Source organism: Oncorhynchus nerka, linkage group LG24 (genome assembly GCF_034236695.1).
Source record: "Oncorhynchus nerka isolate Pitt River linkage group LG24, Oner_Uvic_2.0, whole genome shotgun sequence".
Taxonomy (NCBI): Eukaryota; Metazoa; Chordata; class Actinopteri; order Salmoniformes; family Salmonidae; genus Oncorhynchus; species Oncorhynchus nerka.
In genome coordinates this window covers 62,263,761-62,285,906 of record NC_088419.1, presented here as the reverse complement: position 1 = coordinate 62,285,906, position 22,146 = coordinate 62,263,761, and the positions used below count along the sequence as shown (strand labels likewise).

The 22,146-nt window shown below is 42.2% G+C and overlaps 1 long non-coding RNA gene across 1 annotated transcript; it reads left to right on the top strand.

Annotated features, from left to right (window-relative positions):
* Positions 1–43: 43 nt before the first annotated feature.
* On the top strand, positions 44–6,039 carry LOC115108390 (uncharacterized). Its single transcript, XR_003860340.2, has 2 exons — positions 44–132; positions 5,666–6,039. It is a non-coding gene; the product is annotated as an uncharacterized LOC115108390 (long non-coding RNA).
* The last annotated feature ends 16,107 nt before the right edge of the window (positions 6,040–22,146 follow it).

Here is a 22,146-nt window from a genome sequence, read left to right as displayed (position 1 = left end):
TTCCATATCCATTTATCCGCGAACAGAGGTAATCCGTGGTCTTCCGAGGGGAGACTACACCGCACAGAGATCAATCAGAAACGTCCCATGCGAAGTCTGCAGCTTCAACCCCAGCAGAATCCTCGCTACAAGGTACAATAGAACAAAATAAAGATTTTAATATAATAATATTACAGCTACGATTTCGGGCAGAAACTGCTAACTGTAAACTGCTTGATGGTGTCGTAATGTATCGTGCTGTTGTTGGTTGTCTATCTTTAAATTACAGAACTGAGTCTTCGGTCTCATTGCTTTGCAGCATTGTACACATAGATGTCCTTAGTTATGATGGTACCAATGCTTCGTATGATCATGGATGTCCTTAAAGACGGCCCGAACGATGGGCTAATATGAGATCTTACAGTCGTCTCGGAGAAAGAATATATGAACACGAAGGTGGTGTGTGTGTGTGTGTCTGTGTGCGCGGATGTGTGTGTGCGAGAGAGGGAGTGTGTGTGGCTTAGGGCATTGTATTAGGGTGGCACTTGATGCCGTAGTTCATAAAAAGCAAAAAGACAACTATTTACCCACTGTGAGCCGCTATTACAAAACATGTCATCTCTGATAGATATACAATGAAATGGTTCTTCCTCTCACTGTTCTATGGCAAGTTTCAAGTTTGGAACATGGCTATACTTCTCTCCCTGTGTGTGTGTGTGTGTGTGTGTGTGTGTGTGTGTGTGTGTGATTTCAGAATTACATCCCCAGCTTTTTATTACACTGGTGTAAACAATTCAATTCAATGTATTTCCTGGGGGGGAACCTCATGGTTTAGAAAGCTGTCAAAGTTTCAGGTGTTGTCAAATCTGCCATTGCCTTTTACCCCACTTTGCTCACACACTTTTCAAGAGAGCAGCAGGGAACTTGACCACCGTCGGTTGTGCGTAAATCCTCAAGGAAAATACATCTCAAGTTTGCTAACAGAAGATGTTTTGATAATTTATTAATGAGTAGCCTATTTATAATTCATTCATAGCCTAGTCGTTTTGCTATTGATATTCACTTTCATAAATGTAGAAGTATTCTTATAACGTTACTTTTTCACGGAATTAACCCCGCGTCTCCAACTGGTTTCTGCAGCTTCATATTGGAAACGTTAAAAAAAAGTTTACCAATATTCTTCAACAATCACGAAAGTATGTGGCTTATGACATGTTATAACTGAAAACATTTAGGAATGTCATACTTGAGTTTATAAGAGTGACATTCCCAAATAATAACCCAGTGTGTTCACCTGCTTTCTGCGTTTCAATTCATTAGGCCTAAAGCGATTGAAAACTGTAGGCCATGTGCACATTTAAAAACATCATAAAGCAGTATATATATTGCATAATTCTAGAAATTAGTGATAATTGACCTACATGAATATGCATTCTTTAGTTGAAGAATTCGGTTTTTATTGCAATTATATAACTAGGTTCTAAGAGATGTGTAGCTTGCATGCGAGACCATTTTTGTCGCTACCTATCTTAAACTGAACTAATTATTTTTAGTACTAGCAATTACATCCCCTTTGTATAGGCAATTACTGGATTATTTTTCTCTTTCGATTCAACTTCACTGTTCAAATGTCAAATGGCCCTTTCATTAGAATCGTAATATAACAATTTGATTAAGAATATTAAGGTTTTATCTGGGGTAGGAACTTGATTACGCAATGGATAATACACCTGTTTGAATTGAAGTCTCAGGTTTGCATTTTAACAGTCAAACGAACCATGCAAAATCCATACAGGATTATTTAATATGATACACAAATCCATTCAATAGTGAGTGTGAGATTGTGTTTTCTGACTTTGATTGCACCTTTTATTTGCTAATGACGCAATAGCCTAATGTTTGACAGTTAGATCTAAGCCCAAACAAGGCTTTTCATTATGTTCTGTTTTTTGAAAATGCAGGTTTATGCAACTGAAAGCATTCATTTTTATTACATCTACTCATGGGAAAAATATTTTTTAACCCTTCAAATGCTAAAACAAATGTTTTACTTGTTGCTCACTTCTTGGATGACGTTAATAAAAAAAAAATCGATTGGGGTCCATGCCTTGTGTATTTCACCACAGTGTACTGGGTAGGCCTATTTTAATTGAATATGGCTATTTGCAATTGACGGTTCCAACATGCATTGTACAATATATTCATGGATTTGATTTTCAAATAACCATAAATATATCATTTGAAGACTAAATATAAACCTTTTTTCCTAAACTGGTGATATGAGAGTAGGCTATTTATATGAAACATACAATAATATTTCTAAAATGTCACACTGCTTTGACAATAAACTCAATGTCTTCTAATAACATTTTTGAAGAAGGCTAAATTGTATTTCTCCTGACATGGATTTAAAATACAAAATCATTTCCAGGTTACCAATAATTATGAGGTCTTTTACATTACACTGTGAGATAAATTATATTTTTTTGATTATTTGTGGTTGGTTGTTGATACTTTTTAGTTCTGAAGTCCAGTAATTGTTCATTCTAAGCCCCTTAGCAGGAGTATTGAAAATGTTATAAAATGTTTATGATAGTTTTGGACAGGACCACAAGAACCTTCATTAAACAGTAAACAAAATTAGAAATACAATGATCTTGTATTGATTAGAAAGCCTCTGGCCAAACACATGTTCTTGCTTGGAAGAGTTTGTTCAACTCTAGCCTCTATGGAATGACATCAGAATAACAAATGCAACAGGTTTTGGCTATAGCTGCATGCGGAAATGTCTAATTAACCATCGGGAAACATTCACTGATCCATGGATGCATGAATCAAAAGAGGAGAAAGAGAAAGTACAATACTGATAACCTCAGCAGAACTACTTGGGGTTGGTCACTCTTTTGTTTCTTTTACCTTGGGATTTCTTAAAAAACAGATGTCTGGTAGTTATTTTATGATTTCTAATATGTAGCCTAAATTATAATGAAATTATTAGAAAATCAAACTGAAGAAATCTTGTAGACAGGATTTAAACATTGCTTTTGTCATTTAGTTTGAATGAGTTTTCAATATGAAACCATGTGGTGCAAACGTCATACAATCTCCCGCCATTATGCTATTGTGCATCATAAAGTTGTTTTTAAAATGTAAATGATTAATTTCATAAAGTCGGCCTTGTCAGGCTAATTTATAACTACATCTTCTCATGGTGTAGGCCTGATATAGACTCAATTGTGTGGGTAGTAGGCCTACATAAATATAGCCTAAGGTATCATGAATACTTGATTGGAACATTCCAAAGTATATTTCCTTTATTAATCAAATATGTATGCTACTGAAATCTCAGATTAGGATTTGGCCCATCAGGAGGCATTATACAGATTTTTTTTTTTTTTAACATTTTTATCATGAAAAGTGAAGAACAAATACATAGTCTTATAAAGCAGAGTGTGGGTCTGTGGGACCACTCACAGTAAAATACTATGGGTTGGACCAAAAATATAAGCTTAACATGTAAAGTGTTGGTCCCATGTTTCATGAGCTGATATTAAAAAAAGATCCCAGAATTTGTCCATACACACAAAAAGTTTATTTCTCTCAAATTTTGTGCGCAGATTTGTTTACAGGGTGTTAGTGAACATTTCTCCTTGCCAAGATAATCCATCCACCTGACAAGTGTGGCATATCAAGAAGATGATTAAACAGCATGATAATTACACAGGTGCACCTTGTACTGGGGACAATAAAAGGCCACTTTAAAATGTGCAGTTGTGTCACACAACACAATGCCACAGATGTCTACAATTGCAGGAATGCCCACCAGAGCTGTTACCAGATACATTTTTTTTTTTTTTTTTTACCCCTTTTTTCTCCCCAATTTCATGGTATCCAATTGTTGTATCTTGTCTCATCGCTACAACTCCCGTACGGGCTCGGGAGAGACGAAGGTTGAAAGTCATGCGTCCTCCGATACACAACCCAACCAGCCGTACTGCTTCTTAACACAGCACGCATCCAACCCGGAAGCCAGCCGCACCAATGTGTAGGAGGGTACAACGTGCACCTGGCAACCTTGGTTAGCACGCACTGCGCCCGGCCCACCACAGGAGTCGCTGGTGCGCGATGAGACAAGGACATCCCTACCAACCAAGCCATCCCTAACCCGGACGACGCTAGGCCAATTGTGCGTCGCCCCACAGACCTCCCAGTCGCGGCCGGTTACGACAGAGCCTGGGCGCGAACCCAGGGACTCTGATGGCACAGCTGGCGCTGCAGTACAGGGCCCTTAACCACTGCGCCACCCGGGAGGCCCTGCTACCAGATAATTTAATGTTAATTTCTCTACCATAAGCCGCCTCTGTTTTAGAGAATTTGGCAGTACGTCACAACCTCTGACCACGTGTGTAACCACGCCAGCCCAGGACCACATCCGGCTTCTTCACCCTCGGGATCATTTTGAGACCAGCCACACGGACAGCTGATAAAACTGAGGAGTATTTCTGTCTGTAATAAAGCTCTTTTGTGGGGAAAACTCATTCTGATTGGCTGGGCTTGGCTCCCCAGTGGGTGGGCCGATGCCCTCCCAGGCTCACCATGTAGGCCGTCATTGTAAATAAGAATTTGTTCTTTAACTGACTTGCCTAGTTAAATAAAGTTTTTTTTAGTGTTATAAATGGCTGCGCCCCTACCCAGTCATGTGAAATCCATAGATTAAGGCCTAATGAATTTATTTCAATTGAAGGCCCAAAAGATTGTCAAAGACTCCAGTCACCCAAGTCATAGACTGTTCTCTCTGCTACCCGCACGGCAAGCGGTACCGGAACGCCAACACTACTCACTGTTTATTATCTATGCATAGTCACTTTACCCCTACCTACCTCAACTAACCTGTATCCCCGCACATTGCCTTTGTTTTTTAATTTTACCTTTATTTTACTAGGCAAGTCAGTTAAGAACAAATTCTTATTTTCAATGACGGCTTAGGAACAGTGGGTTAACTGCCTGTTCAGGGGCAGAACGACAGATTTGTACCTTGTCAGCTCGGGGATTCGAACTTGCAACCTTTCGGTTACTAGTCCAACGCTCTAACCACTAGGCTACCCTACCGGTATCCCCTGTATATAGCCTCGTTATTGTTATTTTATTGTGTTACTTACATTTTTTTTACTTTAGTTTATTTAGTAAATATTTTCTTAACTCTATTTCTTGAACTACATTGTTGGTTAAGGGCTTGTAAGTAAGCATTTCATGGTAAGGACTACATCTGTTGTATTTGGTAACAAATACAATTTGATTTGATTTCCTTATATGAACTGTAACTGTATGTTGCATTTATATTTCTATTTTTGTTCAGTCTACAGTACATGTCATGTTCTGCAACAAATATTGATGTTGGAGAATAGCATCCTCTATCACCTGTAAAAATAGGACTTGACAATGTCAAGCATACATTTGTTAGTAGACTCTATTTGCAAGATGCAGAGAGGAAATTTTATGAAATCATTAAATGAGAGCAAAACCCCATCTTGATGAAATACTACATACATTACTCAGTCAAGAACTACTTATGTTAAAATTGCTTACACAATGCAATTCCTGAGATTCATTCACTTATGGTCAAATTAACTTGCAGATTCATGATGTGTCTAACCCACCTTTGGTCATTTGCTCTTCTCATCCATAGGCCACTGAGTTTGGTGGAGTAAGCTGTCTTGGCATGCCATCTGACCTTACCACAGGAAGGCTGTGCTGGAGCGAGCGGGAAAGACATGATCCCACCGTTCAATGTGAATTAAAGGGTTCCTGTAAAAATCTACAGCTAAAAAGGTGTATTTCCTAAAGACAGAGGAGTGAGAGCCAGGACTCGCGCTATGACATCAACTGACAATGAAAGTAGTATTTCAAACCTCAAAACTATGACAAGGGCCTTGCATGTCATCTTTACGTAAGTGAACAGGATGCATGCAAAAGCATACAGATATGCTGAACTCAATGGAAAAGTGAGTGAAGTGTAATGTTTGACATGAATAAAGGTCTCCTGAAGAGGGCAGTACCAGAGTGTGTTTCATGGAGTTGCCTGGTAGTCAGCATTCTGTCTCACTGCTTTATGAACCTTACAGTGATGCTCACTTTGCAATGGTGAAATTCTAAATGCTATACATCAAAATGATGAATGAAGAAACTACACTACATGACCAAAAGTATGTGGACACCTGCTCGAACATCTCATTCCAAAACCATCGGCATTAATATGGAGTTGGTCCCCCCTTTGCTGCTATAACAACCAGCCACTCTTCAGGGAAGGCATTCTAGTAGATGTTGGAACATTTCTGCGAGGACTTGCTTCCATTCAGCCACAAGGTCATTAGTAAGGTCAGGCACGGATGTTGGGCAATTAGGCTTGGTTTGCAGGCGGCGTTCTAATTCATCCCAAAGGTCTTCGATGGGGTTGATTTCAGGTCTCTGTGCAGGCCTGTCAAGTTCTTCCACACCAGTCTCAACAAACCATTTCTGTATGGACCTTGCTTTGTGCACTGGGGCATTGTCATGCTGAAACAGAAAAGGGCCTCCCCCAAACTGTTGCCACAAAGTTAGAATCACATAATCATCTAGAATGACATTGTATGCTGTAGTGTTAATATTTCCCTTCCCTGGTACTAAGGGGCCTAGCCCAAACCATGAAAAACAGCCCCAGACCATTATTCCTCTTCCACCAAACTTTACAGTTGTTACTATGCATTCGGGCAGGTAGTGTTCTCCTGGCATCCGCCAAACCCAGATTCGTCCGTTGGACTGCCAGTTGGTGAAGCGTGATTCATCACTCCAGAGAAAGAGTTTCCAATGCTCCAGAGTCCAATGGTGGCAAGCTTTACACCACTCCAGCCAACGCTTGGCATTGAGCATGGTGACCTTAGGTTTGTTTGCGGCTGCTCAACCATGGAAACCCATTTCATGAAGCTCCCGATGAACAGCTCGTGCTGACGTTGCTTCCAGGGGCAGTTTGGAACTCAGTAGTGAGTGTTGCAACTGATGACAGACAATTTTTACATGCGTGGTCCGTTCTGTGAGCTTGTGTGGCCTACCACTTCGCTGCTGAGCCATTGTTGCTCCTAGATGTTTCCATTTCACAATAACAGCAGAGTTGACCGCAGCTGTTCTAGTAGGGCAGAGACATTTGACAAACTGACTTGTTCGAAAGGTGGAATCTATGACGGTGCAACATTGAAAGTCACTGAGCTATTCAGTAAGGCCATTCTACTGCCAATGTTTGTCTATGGAGATTGCATGGCCGTGTGCTCAATTTTATACACCGGTCAGCAACTTGTGTGGCTGAAAAAGCCAAAATCACTCATTTGTAGGGTTGCCCACATCATTTTGTACAGTATATATATATATATTACATTTACATTTAAGTCATTTAGCAGACGCTCTTATCCAGAGCGACTTACAAATTGGTGCGTTCACCTTAAGACATCCAGTGGAACAGCCACTTTACAATAGTGCATCTAAATCTTTTAAGAGGGGGGTGAGAAGGATTACTTTATCCTATCCTAGGTATTCCTGAAAGAGGTGGGGTTTCAGGTGTCTCCGGAAGGTGGTGATTGACTCCGCTGTCCTGGCTTCGTGAGGGAGTTTGTTCCACCATTGGGGGGCCAGAGCAGCGAACAGTTTTGACTGGGCTGCGCGGAACTGTACTTCCTCAGTGGTAGGGAGGCGAGCAGGCCAGAGGTGGATGAACGCAGTGCCCTTGTTTGGGTGTAGGGCCTGATCAGAGCCTGGAGGTACTGAGGTGCCGTTCCCCTCACAGCTCCGTAGGCAAGCACCATGGTCTTGTAGCGGATGCGAGCTTCAACTGGAAGCCAGTGGAGAGAGCGGAGGAGCGGGGTGACGTGAGAGAACTTGGGAAGGTTGAACACCAGACGGGCTGCGGCGTTCTGGATGAGTTGTAGGGGTTTAATGGCACAGGCAGGGAGCCCAGCCAACAGCGAGTTGCAGTAATCCAGACGGGAGATGACAAGTGCCTGGATTAGGACCTGCGCTGCTTCCTGTGTGAGGCAGGGTCGTACTCTGCGGATGTTGTAGAGCATGAACCTACAAGAACGGGCCACCGCCTTGATGTTAGTTGAGAACGACAGGGTGTTGTCCAGGATCACGCCAAGGTTCTTAGCGCTCTGGGAGGAGGACACAATGGAGTTGTCAACCGTGATGGCGAGATCATGGAATGGGCAGTCCTTCCCGGGAGGAAGAGCAGCTCCGTCTTGCCGAGGTTCAGCTTGAGGTGGTGATCCGTCATCCACACTGATATGTCTGCCAGACATGCAGAGATGCGATTCGCCACCTGGTCATCAGAAGGTGGAAAGGAGAAGATTAATTGTGTGTCGTCTGCATAGCAATGATAGGAGAGACCATGTGAGGTTATGACAGAGCCAAGTGACTTGGTGTATAGCGAGAATAGGAGAGGGCCTAGAACAGAGCCCTGGGGGACGCCAGTGGTGAGAGCGCGTGGTGAGGAGACAGATTCTCGCCACGCCACCTGGTAGGAGCGACCTGTCAGGTAGGACGCAATCCAAGCGTGGGCCGCGCCGGAGATGCCCAACTCGGAGAGGGTGGAGAGGAGGATCTGATGGTTCACAGTATCGAAGGCAGCCGATAGGTCTAGAAGGATGAGAGCAGAGGAGAGAGAGTTAGCTTTAGCAGTGCGGAGGGCCTCCGTGATACAGAGAAGAGCAGTCTCAGTTGAATGACTAGTCTTGAAACCTGACTGATTTGGATCAAGAAGGTCATTCTGAGAGAGATAGCGGGAGAGCTGGCCAAGGACGGCACGTTCAAGAGTTTTGGAGAGAAAAGAAAGAAGGGATACTGGTCTGTAGTTGTTGACATCGGAGGGATCGAGTGTAGGTTTTTTCAGAAGGGGTGCAACTCTCGCTCTCTTGAAGACAGAAGGGACGTAGCCAGCTGTCAGGGATGAGTTGATGAGCGAGGTGAGGTAAGGGAGAAGGTCTCCGGAAATGGTCTGGAGAAGAGAGGAGGGAATAGGGTCAAGCGGGCAGGTTGTTGGGCGGCCGGCCGTCACAAGACGCAAGATTTCATCTGGAGAGAGAGGGGAGAAAGAGGTCAGAGCACAGGGTAGGGCAGTGTGAGCAGAACCAGCGGTGTCGTTTGACTTAGCAAACGAGGATCGGATGTCGTCGACCTTCTTTTCAAAATGGTTGACGAAGTCATCTGCAGAGAGGGAGGAGGGGGAGGGGGAGGAGGATTCAGGAGGGAGGAGAAGGTGGCAAAGAGCTTCCTAGGGTTAGAGGCAGATGCTTGGACTTTAGAGAAAGTGGCTTTAGAAGAGACAGAAGAGGAAAATGTAGAGAGGAGGGAGTGAAAGGATGCCAGGTCCGCAGGGGAGGCGAGTTTTCCTCCAGCAAGAGGCTTTAGCAAGAGGAGAAAAGGATACAAGGTAGTGGAAAGGAGGAGAGGAGGGTTGAGGAGAGAATCTTTGGAGGGTTTGAGTTGCAGTGAGGTTAGTGGAAGAACAGCATCTAGTAAAGATGAGGTTAGTGGAAGAACAGCAGTAAAGATGAGGTCGTATTGCCTGCCTTGTGAGTAGAGGGGAAGGTGAGAGGGTGAGGTCAAAAGAGGAGAGGAGTGGAAAGAAGGAGGCAGAGAGGAATGAGTCAAAGGTAGACGTGGGGAGGTTAAAGTCGCCCAGAACTGTGAGAGGTGAGCCGTCCTCAGGAAAGGAGCTTATCAAGGCATCAAGCTCATTGATGAACTCTCCGAGGGAACCTGGAGGGCGATAAATGATAAGGATGTTAAGCTTGAAAGGGCTGGTAACTGTGACAGCATGGAATTCAAAGGAGGCGATAGACAGATGGGTAAGGGAGAAAGAGAGAATGACCACTTGGGAGAGATGAGGATCCCGGTGCCACCACCCCGCTGACCAGAAGCTCTCGGGGTGTGCGAGAACACGTGGGCGGACGAAGAGAGAGCAGTAGGAGTAGCAGTGTTATCTGTGGTGATCCATGTTTCCGTCAGTGCCAAGAAGTCGAGGGACTGGAGGGAGGCATAGGCTGAGATGAACTCTGCCTTGTTGGCCGCAGATCGGCAGTTCCAGAGGCTACCGGAGACCTGGAACTCCACGTGGGTCGTGCGCGCTGGGACCACCAGATTAGAGTGGCCGCGGCCACGCGGTGTGGAGCGTTTGTATGGTCTGTGCAGAGAGGAGAGAACAGGGATAGACAGACACATAGTTGACAGGCTACAGAAGAGGCTACGCTAATGCAAAGGAGATTGGAATGACAAATGGACTACACGTCTCGAATGTTCAGAAAGTTAAGCTTACGTAGCAGGAATCTTATTGACTAAAATAATTCAAATGATACAGTACTGCTGAAGTAGGCTAGCTGGCAGTGGCTGCGTTGTTGTTGTTCTATCTCTCTATAGTGCTGTTTCTTGTATTATGGTCTCTTGTTTCTTTAGAGGTTTCACTTTGTTGTCCTTTTTCTTTTCCTTTTTCTTCTGTCCTATATATATATATATATATATGTGTATATACAGTATATCACAAAAGTGAGTACACCCCTCACATTTTTGTAAATATTTGAGTATATCTTTTCATGTGACAACACTGAAGAAATGACACTTTGTCAAGTAGTGAGTGTACAGCTTGTATAACAGTGTAAATGTGCTGTCCCCTCAAAATAACTCAACACACAGCCATTAATGTCTAAACCGCTGGCAACAAAAGTGAGTACACCCCTAAGACTCAGACTCGGTAGCCTCGGTTTTCCTGATGACTGCCTTGCCTGGTTCACCAACTACTTTGCAGACAGAGTTCAGTGTGTCAAATCGGAGGGCATGCTGTTCGGTCCTCTGGCAGTCTCTATGGGGGTGCCACAGGGTTCAATTCTCGGGCCGACTCTTTTCTCTGTATATATCAATGATGTTGCTCTTGCTGCGGGCGATTCTCTGATCCACCTCTACGCAGACGACACCATTCTGTATACCTCCGGCCCGTCCTTGGACACTGTGCTATCTAACCTGCAAACGAGCTTCAACGCCATACAACACTCCTTCCGTGGCCTCCAACTGCTCTTAAACGCTAGTAAAACCAAATGCATGCTTTTCAACCGTTCGCTGCCTGCACCCGCACGCCCGACTAGCATCACCACCCTGGATGGTTCTGACCTAGAATATGTGGACATCTATAAGTACCTAGGTGTCTGGCTAGACTGTAAACTCTCCTTCCAGACTCATATCAAACATCTCCAATCTAAAATCAAATCTAGAGTCGGCTTTCTATTCCGCAACAAAGCCTCCTTCACTCACACCGCCAAACTTACCCTAGTAAAACTGACTATCCTACCGATCCTTGACTTCGGCGATGTCATCTACAAAATAGCTTCCAACACTCTACTCAGCAAACTGGATGCAGTTTATCACAGTGCCATCCGTTTTGTTACTAAAGCACCTTATACCACCCACCACTGTGACCTGTATGCTCTAGTCGACTGGCCCTCGCTACATATTCGTCACTAGACCCACTGGCTCCAGGTCATCTACAAGTCCATGCTAGGTAAAGCTCCGCCTTATCTCAGTTCACTGGTCACGATGGCAACACCCATCCGTAGCACGCGCTCCAGCAAGTGTATCTCACTGATCATCCCTAAAGCCAACACCTCATTTGGCCACCTTTCGTTCCAGTTCTCTGCTGCCTGTGACTGGAACGAATTGCAAAAATCGCTGAAGTTGGATACTTTTATCTCCCTCACCAATTTCAAACATCTGCTATCTGAGCAGCTAACCGATCGCTGCAGCTGTACATAGTCTATCGGTAAATAGCCCACCCAATTTTACCTACCTCATCCCCATACTGTTTTTATTTATTTACCTTTCTGCTCTTTTGCACACCAATATCTTTACCTGTACATGACCATCTGATCATTTATCACTCCAGTGTTAATCTGCAAAATTGTAATTATTCGCCTACCTCATGCCTTTTGCACACAATGTATATAGACTCTCTTTTTTTCTACTGTGTTATTGACTTGTTAATTGTTTACTCCATGTGTAACTCTGTGTTTTCTGTTCACACTGCTATGCTTTATCTTGGCCAGGTCGCAGTTGCAAATGAGAACTTGTTCTCAACTAGCCTACCTGGTTAAATAAAGGTGAAATAAAATAAAAATAAATAAATGTGAAAATGTCCAAATTGGGCCCAATTAGCCATTTTCCCTCCCCGGTGTCATGTGACTCGTTAGTGTTACAAGGTCTCAGGTGTGAATGGGGAGCAGGTGTGTTAAATTTGGTGTCATCGCTCTCACACTCCCTCATACTGACTGGTCACTGGAAGTTCAACATGGCACCTCATTGCAAAGAACTCTGAGGATCTGAAAAAAAGAATTGTTGCTCTACATAAAGATGGCCTGGGCTATAAGAAGATTGCCAAGTCCCTGAAACTGAGCTGCAGCACGGTGGCCAAGACCATACAACGGTTTAACTGGACAGGTTCCACTCAGAACAGGCCTCGCCATGGTCGACCAAAGAAGTTGAGTGCACGTGCTCAGTGTCATATCCAGAGGTTGTCTTTGGGAAATAGACGTATGAGTGCTGCCAGCATTGCTGCAGAGGTTGAAGGGGTGGGGTCAGCCTGTCAGTGCTCAGACCATACGCCGTACACTGCATCAAATTGGTCTCCATGGCTGTCGTCCCAGAAGGAAGCCTCTTCTAAAGATGATGCACAAGAAAGCCCACAAACAGTTTGCTGAAGACAAGCAGACTAAGGGCATGGATTACTGGAATGATAACGACCCCATGATAACATGATAACGACCCCAAACACACCTCCAAGACGACCACTGCCTTGCTAAAGAAGCTGAGGGTAAAGGTGATGGACTGGCCAAGCATGTCTCCAGACCTAAACCCTATTGAGCATCTGTGGGGCATCCTCAAATGGAAGGTGGAGGAGTGCAAGGTCTCTAACATCCACCAGCTCTGTGATGTGGTCATGGAGGAGTGGAAGAGGACTCCAGTGGCAACCTGTGAATCTCTGGTGAACTCCATGCCCACGAGGGTTAAGGCAGTGCTGGAAAATGATGGTGGCCACACAAAATACACTTTGGGCCCAATTTGGACATTTTCACTTTGGGGTGTACTCACTTTTGTTGCCAGCGGTTTAGACATTAATGGCTGTGTGTTGAGTTATTTTGAGGGGGCAGCAAATGTACACTGTTATACAAGCTGTACACTCACTACTTTACATTGTAGCAAAGTGTAATTTCTTCAGTGTTGTCACATGAAAAGATATACTAAAATATTTACAAAAATGTGAGGGGTGTACTCACTTTTGTGATATATTGTATAAATATATATATATATATATATATATATATATATATGTGTACGTATATGGGTTTAAGTCAACAGTGTTAGATATATACTTTATAAAATTTCTAAGTGGAATCTAAGAGCATTGTTCTTATATCTGTGAGTGATATATTAAAGTATTTCTGTGCATACATAAAACTAGAACTGTTGTAGAACTTTTGACTGTGCTTCATGGTGAACTACTCCAGATGCTGGCAAGCAGAGGTACTACAACAGCTTTTGTTTAGTTTAGAAAAGCAGATAACCATCAATTGGCAGCAAACAAAGAGTAGGCCTACTTATAGGCTACACAGATTTCTGTGTGGTGTAATTAATGAATGAAGTGGTTTGATATCTGTATAATGTAGCACTTTTTATCCCCTGCACAAACAGCCTGCAGATGTTATAGATAATTAAATAACCAACCTACAATCACATCTACAAGCTGTAAAATAATCAAATAATTCCCCGGGGATGGACGGGAAAAGACATCCGACCGGTCATTGCCTCAGGGAGTCCAACTATAGTACATAGCATTCAGTTTGATGCTTATGCCACTTGACAGGTGGTTTAGTGTAGGGTACTCAGGTAGCTCATGAGTGAGAACACATGTCAGTGGGTCTATGTGTCATACAACTGTAGAACAGCACACACAATAGAAGGCTTTCTGTTACTGACCTGTTACTGTCTCCAATGCAAAACTCTGCAGAATGAGATTCGCCTCGCTTTCCAAAACATAAGCTAGATGAAAGTAGAAAAGGGAGAAAAGTTCTGGAAACTCTCTCCAAATTGGACCAATACTTGCCAAGATGCAGAGTGCCAAGACCTCTCTCCTTTTCAGTGAAAGTAACTGTTTTACTACGTTCAGCCTCTGAATGCTTACTAAGAGAAAATTGCGCATAATTTTCCCAATTTGGACCATTTGTGGCACATTACAGTCATCTTCAGTGAGCCAAACCATTCCATTAAAAACTAAATGGTTCAAGTCAAGCAGCCTTTGTTTTATATATAAATGTTTTTGATTCTGCAACCCCACAGTAACTTTTCTTTTTTAGACAATGTGGGTGCAGAGGGTCAGTAAGGGTCATATGTACTCTCGTTGCACAAAAAAAAACATATTCCTTCCTGCTTGGGAACATGACAGACAGTAAGGTGTAGATGCTCTAAGTACTTATATATGCAACTTGAGGAAGTTGGGAGAAGAGTTAGTCAGATTTAGAAGGACTAAAGCGACTGACATGGTATTGGAAGTTCCTGGATATACAGTGTCTCGCTGGTGTTGGGCCAGCAAGAAATACAGTGGACAAGCCTGAAATCCTCCAAACCAGAGAGATGTGGATGAGAGACCATCAATGGAGGGGAACTTCAGACCTGCTGCCGGCAGGGAGACGCACTACATCGTCCACTGGTGTGGTCCCGGTATTGACAAGAACCAAGGTAAACAACCAGAACTTCAAAGAAATGGGAGCTTGTCCAACTAGGAAAAGATGATTGAAAGAAATCTGTCATTAACCAGGTTTCCATCCAACTATTTCATGCAGATTCATTACCTGGCGCATTGACCTAAAATAAAAAAAGACTAGGCTGACGGAAACACAAAACCTCTGTACAATTTCATGGATGTCGACAGACAATTTGTTAGTTCGACATAGCGGGATCTTTTTGTGTCTGTAAAATTAATTATGTGAGAAATGTCGGTGGAATGGTCTCAAATATTAATATGATAATCATTGAAGTAAACTTGTGTCACGCAATGCCATGATACGTTGTAGGCCTACGACCACGATGTAGAAAATCATGAAAAGTTTAAAGGCAGATGAAATAGCTTATGAACTTCACAAGGTAGTTAAGTGCACGGTGATCATGCAAATTTCCAATAGGCTAAATATCGAGGGTAGGCTATTATTTGAAAGCTGGTGACATGATGATCAGTGCTTAGCTGCCAATTATAATGATCATGCTCTTGTCCATATCTCATCATATAACCCATGCCCGTCCACTTTATCAGCAAACTCTTGTCTAGAGCTTGCGCCAAAACCAGATTGGGCAAGTTAGCTCTTTATCACAACAGTTTTTGTGACAAAACCATTGGTCAATGGAAACCCATTTATTTAAGTTTTCTGTCCGTTACACAGGAACTTAACTGCAAAAGTGATTTTTATGTACAATACGTCATCACACACAGCCTTTGATCTAGTTTGCTGGAAACGCACCTCTGGTGGGAAAATGTGCATATTGTTTTTATGCAGATTTTTTTATCATATTCGCATGAACATCTGTCACCAATTGGATGGAAACCTAGCTTTTGTCAGTAGAGTGAAAGTGTTCAGGATTGGACTGGAACACCAGAATAGCTTTTGAGAGGGAGCTATCTACATTGTCTTCTGAAGGAACTGACATAAATCACTTCAAAGAGTGAAAAAGTTACACAACCTACAGTCTTGAAGTGATGATCTGTAAACGGTGGAGGTGGAAAGGGTGGTATAAAAGCTGAGGGGAGAGATCCAAATAGCTATGCAGGGCATGAGCCGAAAGCAGAAAAGCTTGACAATTTGTAAAAACAATGAATTGTCCCATGAGGTGCTGTAACCCTGACCAAGGAAACTACTGGGCCAGATAAAACTCTCTATCCTGCAAAAGGGTTGGAAGCAGCTGCAACTGACCTGATAAGGTACAGTAAGTATATGGACAGAACAAGGTTGAGATGGGTATGTATAATACGCCTGAATCATGTTAAAATACCTAGAGTATAAACACAGATAGTGCTCAAAACGACCCTCTTTAGAGGCTAAAGGCATCTTTAAAACAGTATCAGCAAATATGTAAATGACAATGAAAAGAGCAGTGTCAACCCTCCTTGTGATAATAATTGAGGGTGCTTGGTACAAAATAAACATCGGAGTGCTTTTAATTTAATAATATATGCTACTTAAGCAGATTCTTTCATCCAAAGCAATTTACAGTTATGCAAGCATACATTTTACGTATGTGTGGTCCCGGGGATTGAACCCACGCACCATGCTCTACCAACTGTGCTACAAAAGGACCACAAAGTAGGCTTATTCAGCTCCCTTTCCCAGAATCACACCACATCAATTTGCATAATGTAGAGGTTTAATTTATCATGATCCAAATCCCCTTGGAGACAAAACTAATGGCTATTAGAAAATGATTACTCTGCAGTAATTTGGCACTGATTATCCTGTAATAAGATAATGTACGTATTAGGTACAGCCAATCCAAGGGTTTTCATTAGGTACTGATGTTAGTTCATGTCAAGGCCTGTTATTACATAATCGTAAATCTACAATTCAAACCTTTGCTTACCGCACAGAAATACAATAAAAGGACAAAATGAGTAAGAATTGTACTGTTGACTTGAGTAATTAGAAATATGGATGACTTTGGAAAAGTAAGTTGCTAGAAATCTACTTTTAGAGAGAACAATGGGAGATAAAGGTGTGTCAAGTAGACTGAGTTATTTCACAAGACAGCTTTGGAAGCTTTATGTAATTATTCTCCTACCAAGGACCTGTAAGGTTATGTGGGGCCATACAGTACATTATAAACTGGGTGGTTTGAGCCATGCATTCTGATTGGATGAAGGCCATGGCATACCATGGGTATGACAAAACATTTAGTTTTACTGCTCTAATTATGTTGGTAACCAGTTTATAATAGCAATAAGACTCCTCGGGGGTTTGTGATATATGGCTAATACATCCAGGCACTCCGCGTTGCCTCGCCCCTAAGAACAGCCCTTAGCCGTGGTATATTGGCCATATACCACACCTCCTCGGGCCTTATTGCTTAAGTATAAACCAGCACGTCTGGCTCTATGAGTTGGACCCGAAGTGCAAGTGCTGACTAGCCTGGAAGACTCACACAGCAGTCTCACAACACACAAGGTCTTGTTTCTGTACATATCTTGTCATCCCTTTTTCGATTTCATCTGAACTGGGCATTTCTCGCAAATCTGTGAACAAAAGTGATGGTCCCTTAATCAAATAGTTAGATTATCACACAAACTCGTGATAGGTCATATGACTTTCTGATGTAATTCTATATTCCACATGAACTAATGCTATTTTCGTCTCTCATCTAATGCTTGTATATCAATGTTTAGGTTGTTTAACTTCATCTTTATTGCAGCTCTGTAAAAATAAAATTAAATCAATTCAGTCATGTCACCGTGCCAAGAAACAAAATGCAATAAAATCAAGACAAATGTGCAATTGACGTCATGTGCAAATGTTTTTGCTGTAATGTCTTTTATCTAACTAAACTTACAAATGTATTGTCTGTGGTCCTCTGTGATCTCTGCTCTCTGTTCCAACGTAAAAGGCTAAAAGTTCAAGCGCAGGACGTCCATATGTCAAATCTACAGCGGGACCAACCAGTTACTGCATGAAAAACAACGTCTACAGGTCTGGGACTGAGCAGAAATGAGAGTTCATACCATTCTATCAGTAGATAACAAAAAAGTGCACGATAATAAACCAAAAGCAAATTCAGTATTTTGGAAGCAAATAGTCATGAAATTAGTCTACCAAGAAATAAACAAACTGTAATTAAAAAATGTCAGGACATTCAGTGACTACTAGTGACACCTACTGTTGAGTCTCCACTCTAGACTCAGAAATATGATCTGAAAAAAAGAAGAGGTTCATTACCACCCTCTACTGGTGATGAAATATCTAATTACAACGTCCTAGTCCACATATTATTGCAACTAGTGGGATTCAACAGGTTAGTTTACCTGACCTCAGTAGTCAACAAAAGCAGTGACCTTTCAAAACCGACTGAAGGTATCCTCTCTCTATACACATTCAGATAAACTCAAGCCCTGGTAATGCCCACTTTAAGGGTGATGTTTGTAATTCAAAGTTAATGCCCTAAAGCCAGGTAATATCTAAGCCTCTTCAAATAGATGAACCATGCCCAGGCTCTCACTCATCGAGGATAACTTGCACTCTGTAAACACTTAGACTCCCTTTTTACATGTTCAAACTTTTCTAAAGTGCAAAGAAAGTCCCACACAAATCCGGCAAGTAATCCAAAAACTTAATCACGCTAAATGCACAATTTCCAAAAAGGAGAATTACACTAAACCCAATTCAATCTAATGAAAGCTGGGATGGGATAGAAAACTCTGAGGAAGGCCAAAGTTGAACAGGCAAGTGTCCTAAAACTTTAAACCTCCCTTATTCAATCTAGTAGGGATTATCTCAATGTAAAGCAGCAAGTGCAACTCCCTTATTTAACAAATAACTCAGTTCTGAATCAGTACCATACCGCTGCTCACTTCAACACAAAGAGTATCAGTACTGAGTAGGCCTATTCTATCCATATGAAAGGTCTGTTTATAAAGCTATATAATCTATTATATGTTTTTAAACATCCTTGTTGTCACGGTTTATTTGTATAGGACTGTGGACATGAAAACATCATCAAAAACAACTGACTGATCATCTGGCCGAAGCGGCTGAATACAATACATTTTCCCATTATACTACTGATAAGCAAATAACCACTAATGTCTTACAGAGCAAAATAATGTCCCTTTCCAATGAATACAGTCTATATAGATGATACAGAATGTTACATATTGTGTGTGTCATGATCAAAATCAATTGAATACAACCAAATAAAGTTTTTTTTAAATGTACAGTATGTCCTGACATAGAGCTGGGACGATAAACCGAACATTTTCGACAACAACGATTTATCGAGGACATTTACCAGATATTGATAATCACCACAAGTAGCCGAGAAATGTGACGTTTGAAATGAAATAATTCTGCTAATATGGGCTATCGATAACGTTAGGTATACAATTTATAGTTACAACATTCAAAGTATTAGTAGTAGTTCTAAGAGTATGGTAATTTACAAAAGTAGGTTAACTGGTGCACATTAAAGTTAGAAACGTATCGTTCTCGGGATAATTCAGTCAATTTATCATATTGATTTTTGTCCATATCACCCAGCTTTATCTTGAAAGTATGTACAACTTCTGTCTTGCAGACACCATGATACCACAGTGTTTCTAAACCCAGAGAGACGACGCAACATCACAAGACTTCCGGGAACACTTTTGAAACAGACCAACCAGGCCAGGGCAGGATTCGAGAAGAAAATGAAAAATGAAAAAGCGAAACATTCTTCCTTAGTTATTCATTTTCTAAAGGCATAACCTTGTACAACTTTGTATCAAAAAGGTGCGCTGCTCGGCCCAAGACGCCGTTAGACCCAATGACGTACTCCTACTCATGAGCTTAGCTTGTGTCGCCATGGCATCGCTTACAAGAGTGATCTGGGATTTCTATTGGAAAAGCAGTTTCTGCCTATCGTCATACTGCACTGTCTTTGATGATACTTAGCACAGAGTGATGTACTTATTAAAGTGGCAATCAGCAGTTGAAACAATAAAAAAGCGACATCCCTGCCCCTGTTTCGGTAAAAAGCTGAGAAATTGGGCTGGAGAAACATAACCACTCAAATTCATAGACAGGGCTATGGATGCAAGGACTGACCATCCATGATATCAAAATTATACTTTTAACCATGTTTTGATGCTAAATAGGGTTTGTTTACATGTATTTGTTTACAAGCATTGGAGTAAAACAAACCTACATTTTGGGTTCTGATGGATGTAGCAACTGCAGATTGCCTCTTCAATGAATAGTATCTTGGGCCAAGTGAAGCCAAGACAGACCAGAGGGAAAAGGATAACATGGAATATAGTGTACAGTAACTAGGAAGGATTGCCACAACATTGCGTGCATTCCTTAAGATCTGATAGCACAGATGGTGTGAGGATTATACTGGCCGATTTGCAGAGAAACTGAAAATAAATTTTGGCCTCTTTAAAGAGGGGGATAATCTGTAGTTTAGAGATGGCCCTTTCTGTGCTTCTCCTGGGCTGTTAATTATGAGTTGGTCAAGAAGAGAGTGCATCCTCCTCCAGCATCTTCTCGTCACTCAACGAGGATGTCAGGAAGGTAATTTTTTTGGGGGGGAAGTGTCCGAATTAGTTTCGTTAAGGTTTAAAAATAGATGAATAGAGAGAGCAAGTAACAATATCTTATTTTGTCATGCCAGCTCCTCCTGTATGTCGGAATCACATGTCAATGGAGATAAATGACTGTTTACCAGTTTCTCAAATAACCATTATGTTCCCCTAATTTTAGCCTTGTTGAAGTAGCCTATGGTTCTCTGAATAATTCACGTCAGTTTCCAGACATCTGATGTCATGGCCTGGAACCACAATCCCAGGGCTGACTCTGTTCCCCCAGAGGATAGGAGAAGGGCTGAGGAAGGAGATCCACCAGCATAAGGATACATTTTACTGCCCTCTGTGGCGAACAGCAACATCCAGAGGACGCTTTAATGAGGTCGGGCTAAAAAACTAGGCACGGATGGTAGCAGAGGCAATACGCACATTGTTCTAAATTCTCACTGCAACGCTGGACAATGATGCAAGCTAAACAACGAGTGTCAGCTGTGTTGTGCTGGGGGGTTGGTTGCAGAGCGACACATTGTGTACAGACACTGCTAAGGCAGTCAACAGTGAAAGGCTCTCTCGCTCTCCAGACTTCCTGATGAAAGCCAGTGAAGATAATGTGCTTTATCTCTTCGGACCTCCTTCCTGATATATCACCCAGCTAGCTGCACTATACATTATTGGGTAATAAATGCAAAATCGGCTCATATAAACATCCGGCATTGGAAAGCACTGACTGGACAATATGCACAAAGACTTCAGAGTACGATCAAAGGCCTCTCATGCACCGTCCAAAATACGATTTAATCAAGCTACACTTAAAGCTGAGTTACAGTACAAGAGCTCTTCCATGTTGCCATTCATTATTCAATCATCACTGAGTAATTCCTCAATACAAACCCTTGTACTAAAAGACATACAGTACAGGCCCTGAGAATAAACTGTCATTAACACGTTTTTATGTTAGATGCAAAGAACTTAAAAGAAGTACATGTTTATAAATGTCCTGTCAGAGGGATAAGGAACTTGGAAGGATTCCTCCCGAGTAGCACAGTAGGGGTCTTAAATCCAAGCCCAAATTCTGATTTTCACTGAGCTGCAACTATAGCGTAATGCTGCATGAGCCTGAAGTCCACCAAACTTTTGGTCATGTAAATGTTGGTATTTAATTTCCCAAACCCATTAGACATTACAGCCAACACTAATTCCCTCCCATCATTTGGCCCCTACTTTTGGAAATCCTACATTCTGAAGAAATGTTTCTTTGATGAAGGATTTTTATTTGGTTCCCTTAAGCATGGTGTAGATCAGATTTGACTGAATCAAAAATGTAAACATTGGTACTTGGGACATGTCTACATTATAAAACGCAGAGGCAAGAGACTTTGGCAAAGACTTTAGACTATCAAGTATTGGTCAACTGAAAGTTTCTGAAACTTTGATTATAAAGTAAATCAAGGCCAATTTGGAATATCATTGTAGTTCTCACACTTCATTTTCCATGACAATATTTGGAATCAGCACATCAATAATGGTAAACCTCAGGCCTCCCGAGTGGCGCAGTGGTCTAAGGCAGAGCATCGCAGTGCTAGCTGTGCCACTAGAGATTCTGGGTTCGAGTCCAGGTTCGGTCGCCAGCCGCCCGCGACCCGGGAGACCAATGGGGCGGTGCACAATTGGCCCAGCGTCGTCCGGGTTAGGGGAGGGTTTGGCTGGCAGGGATGTCCTTGTCCCATCGCACACTAGCGACTCCTGTGGCGGTCCGGGAGCAGTGCACGCTGACATGGTCACCAGGTGTACGC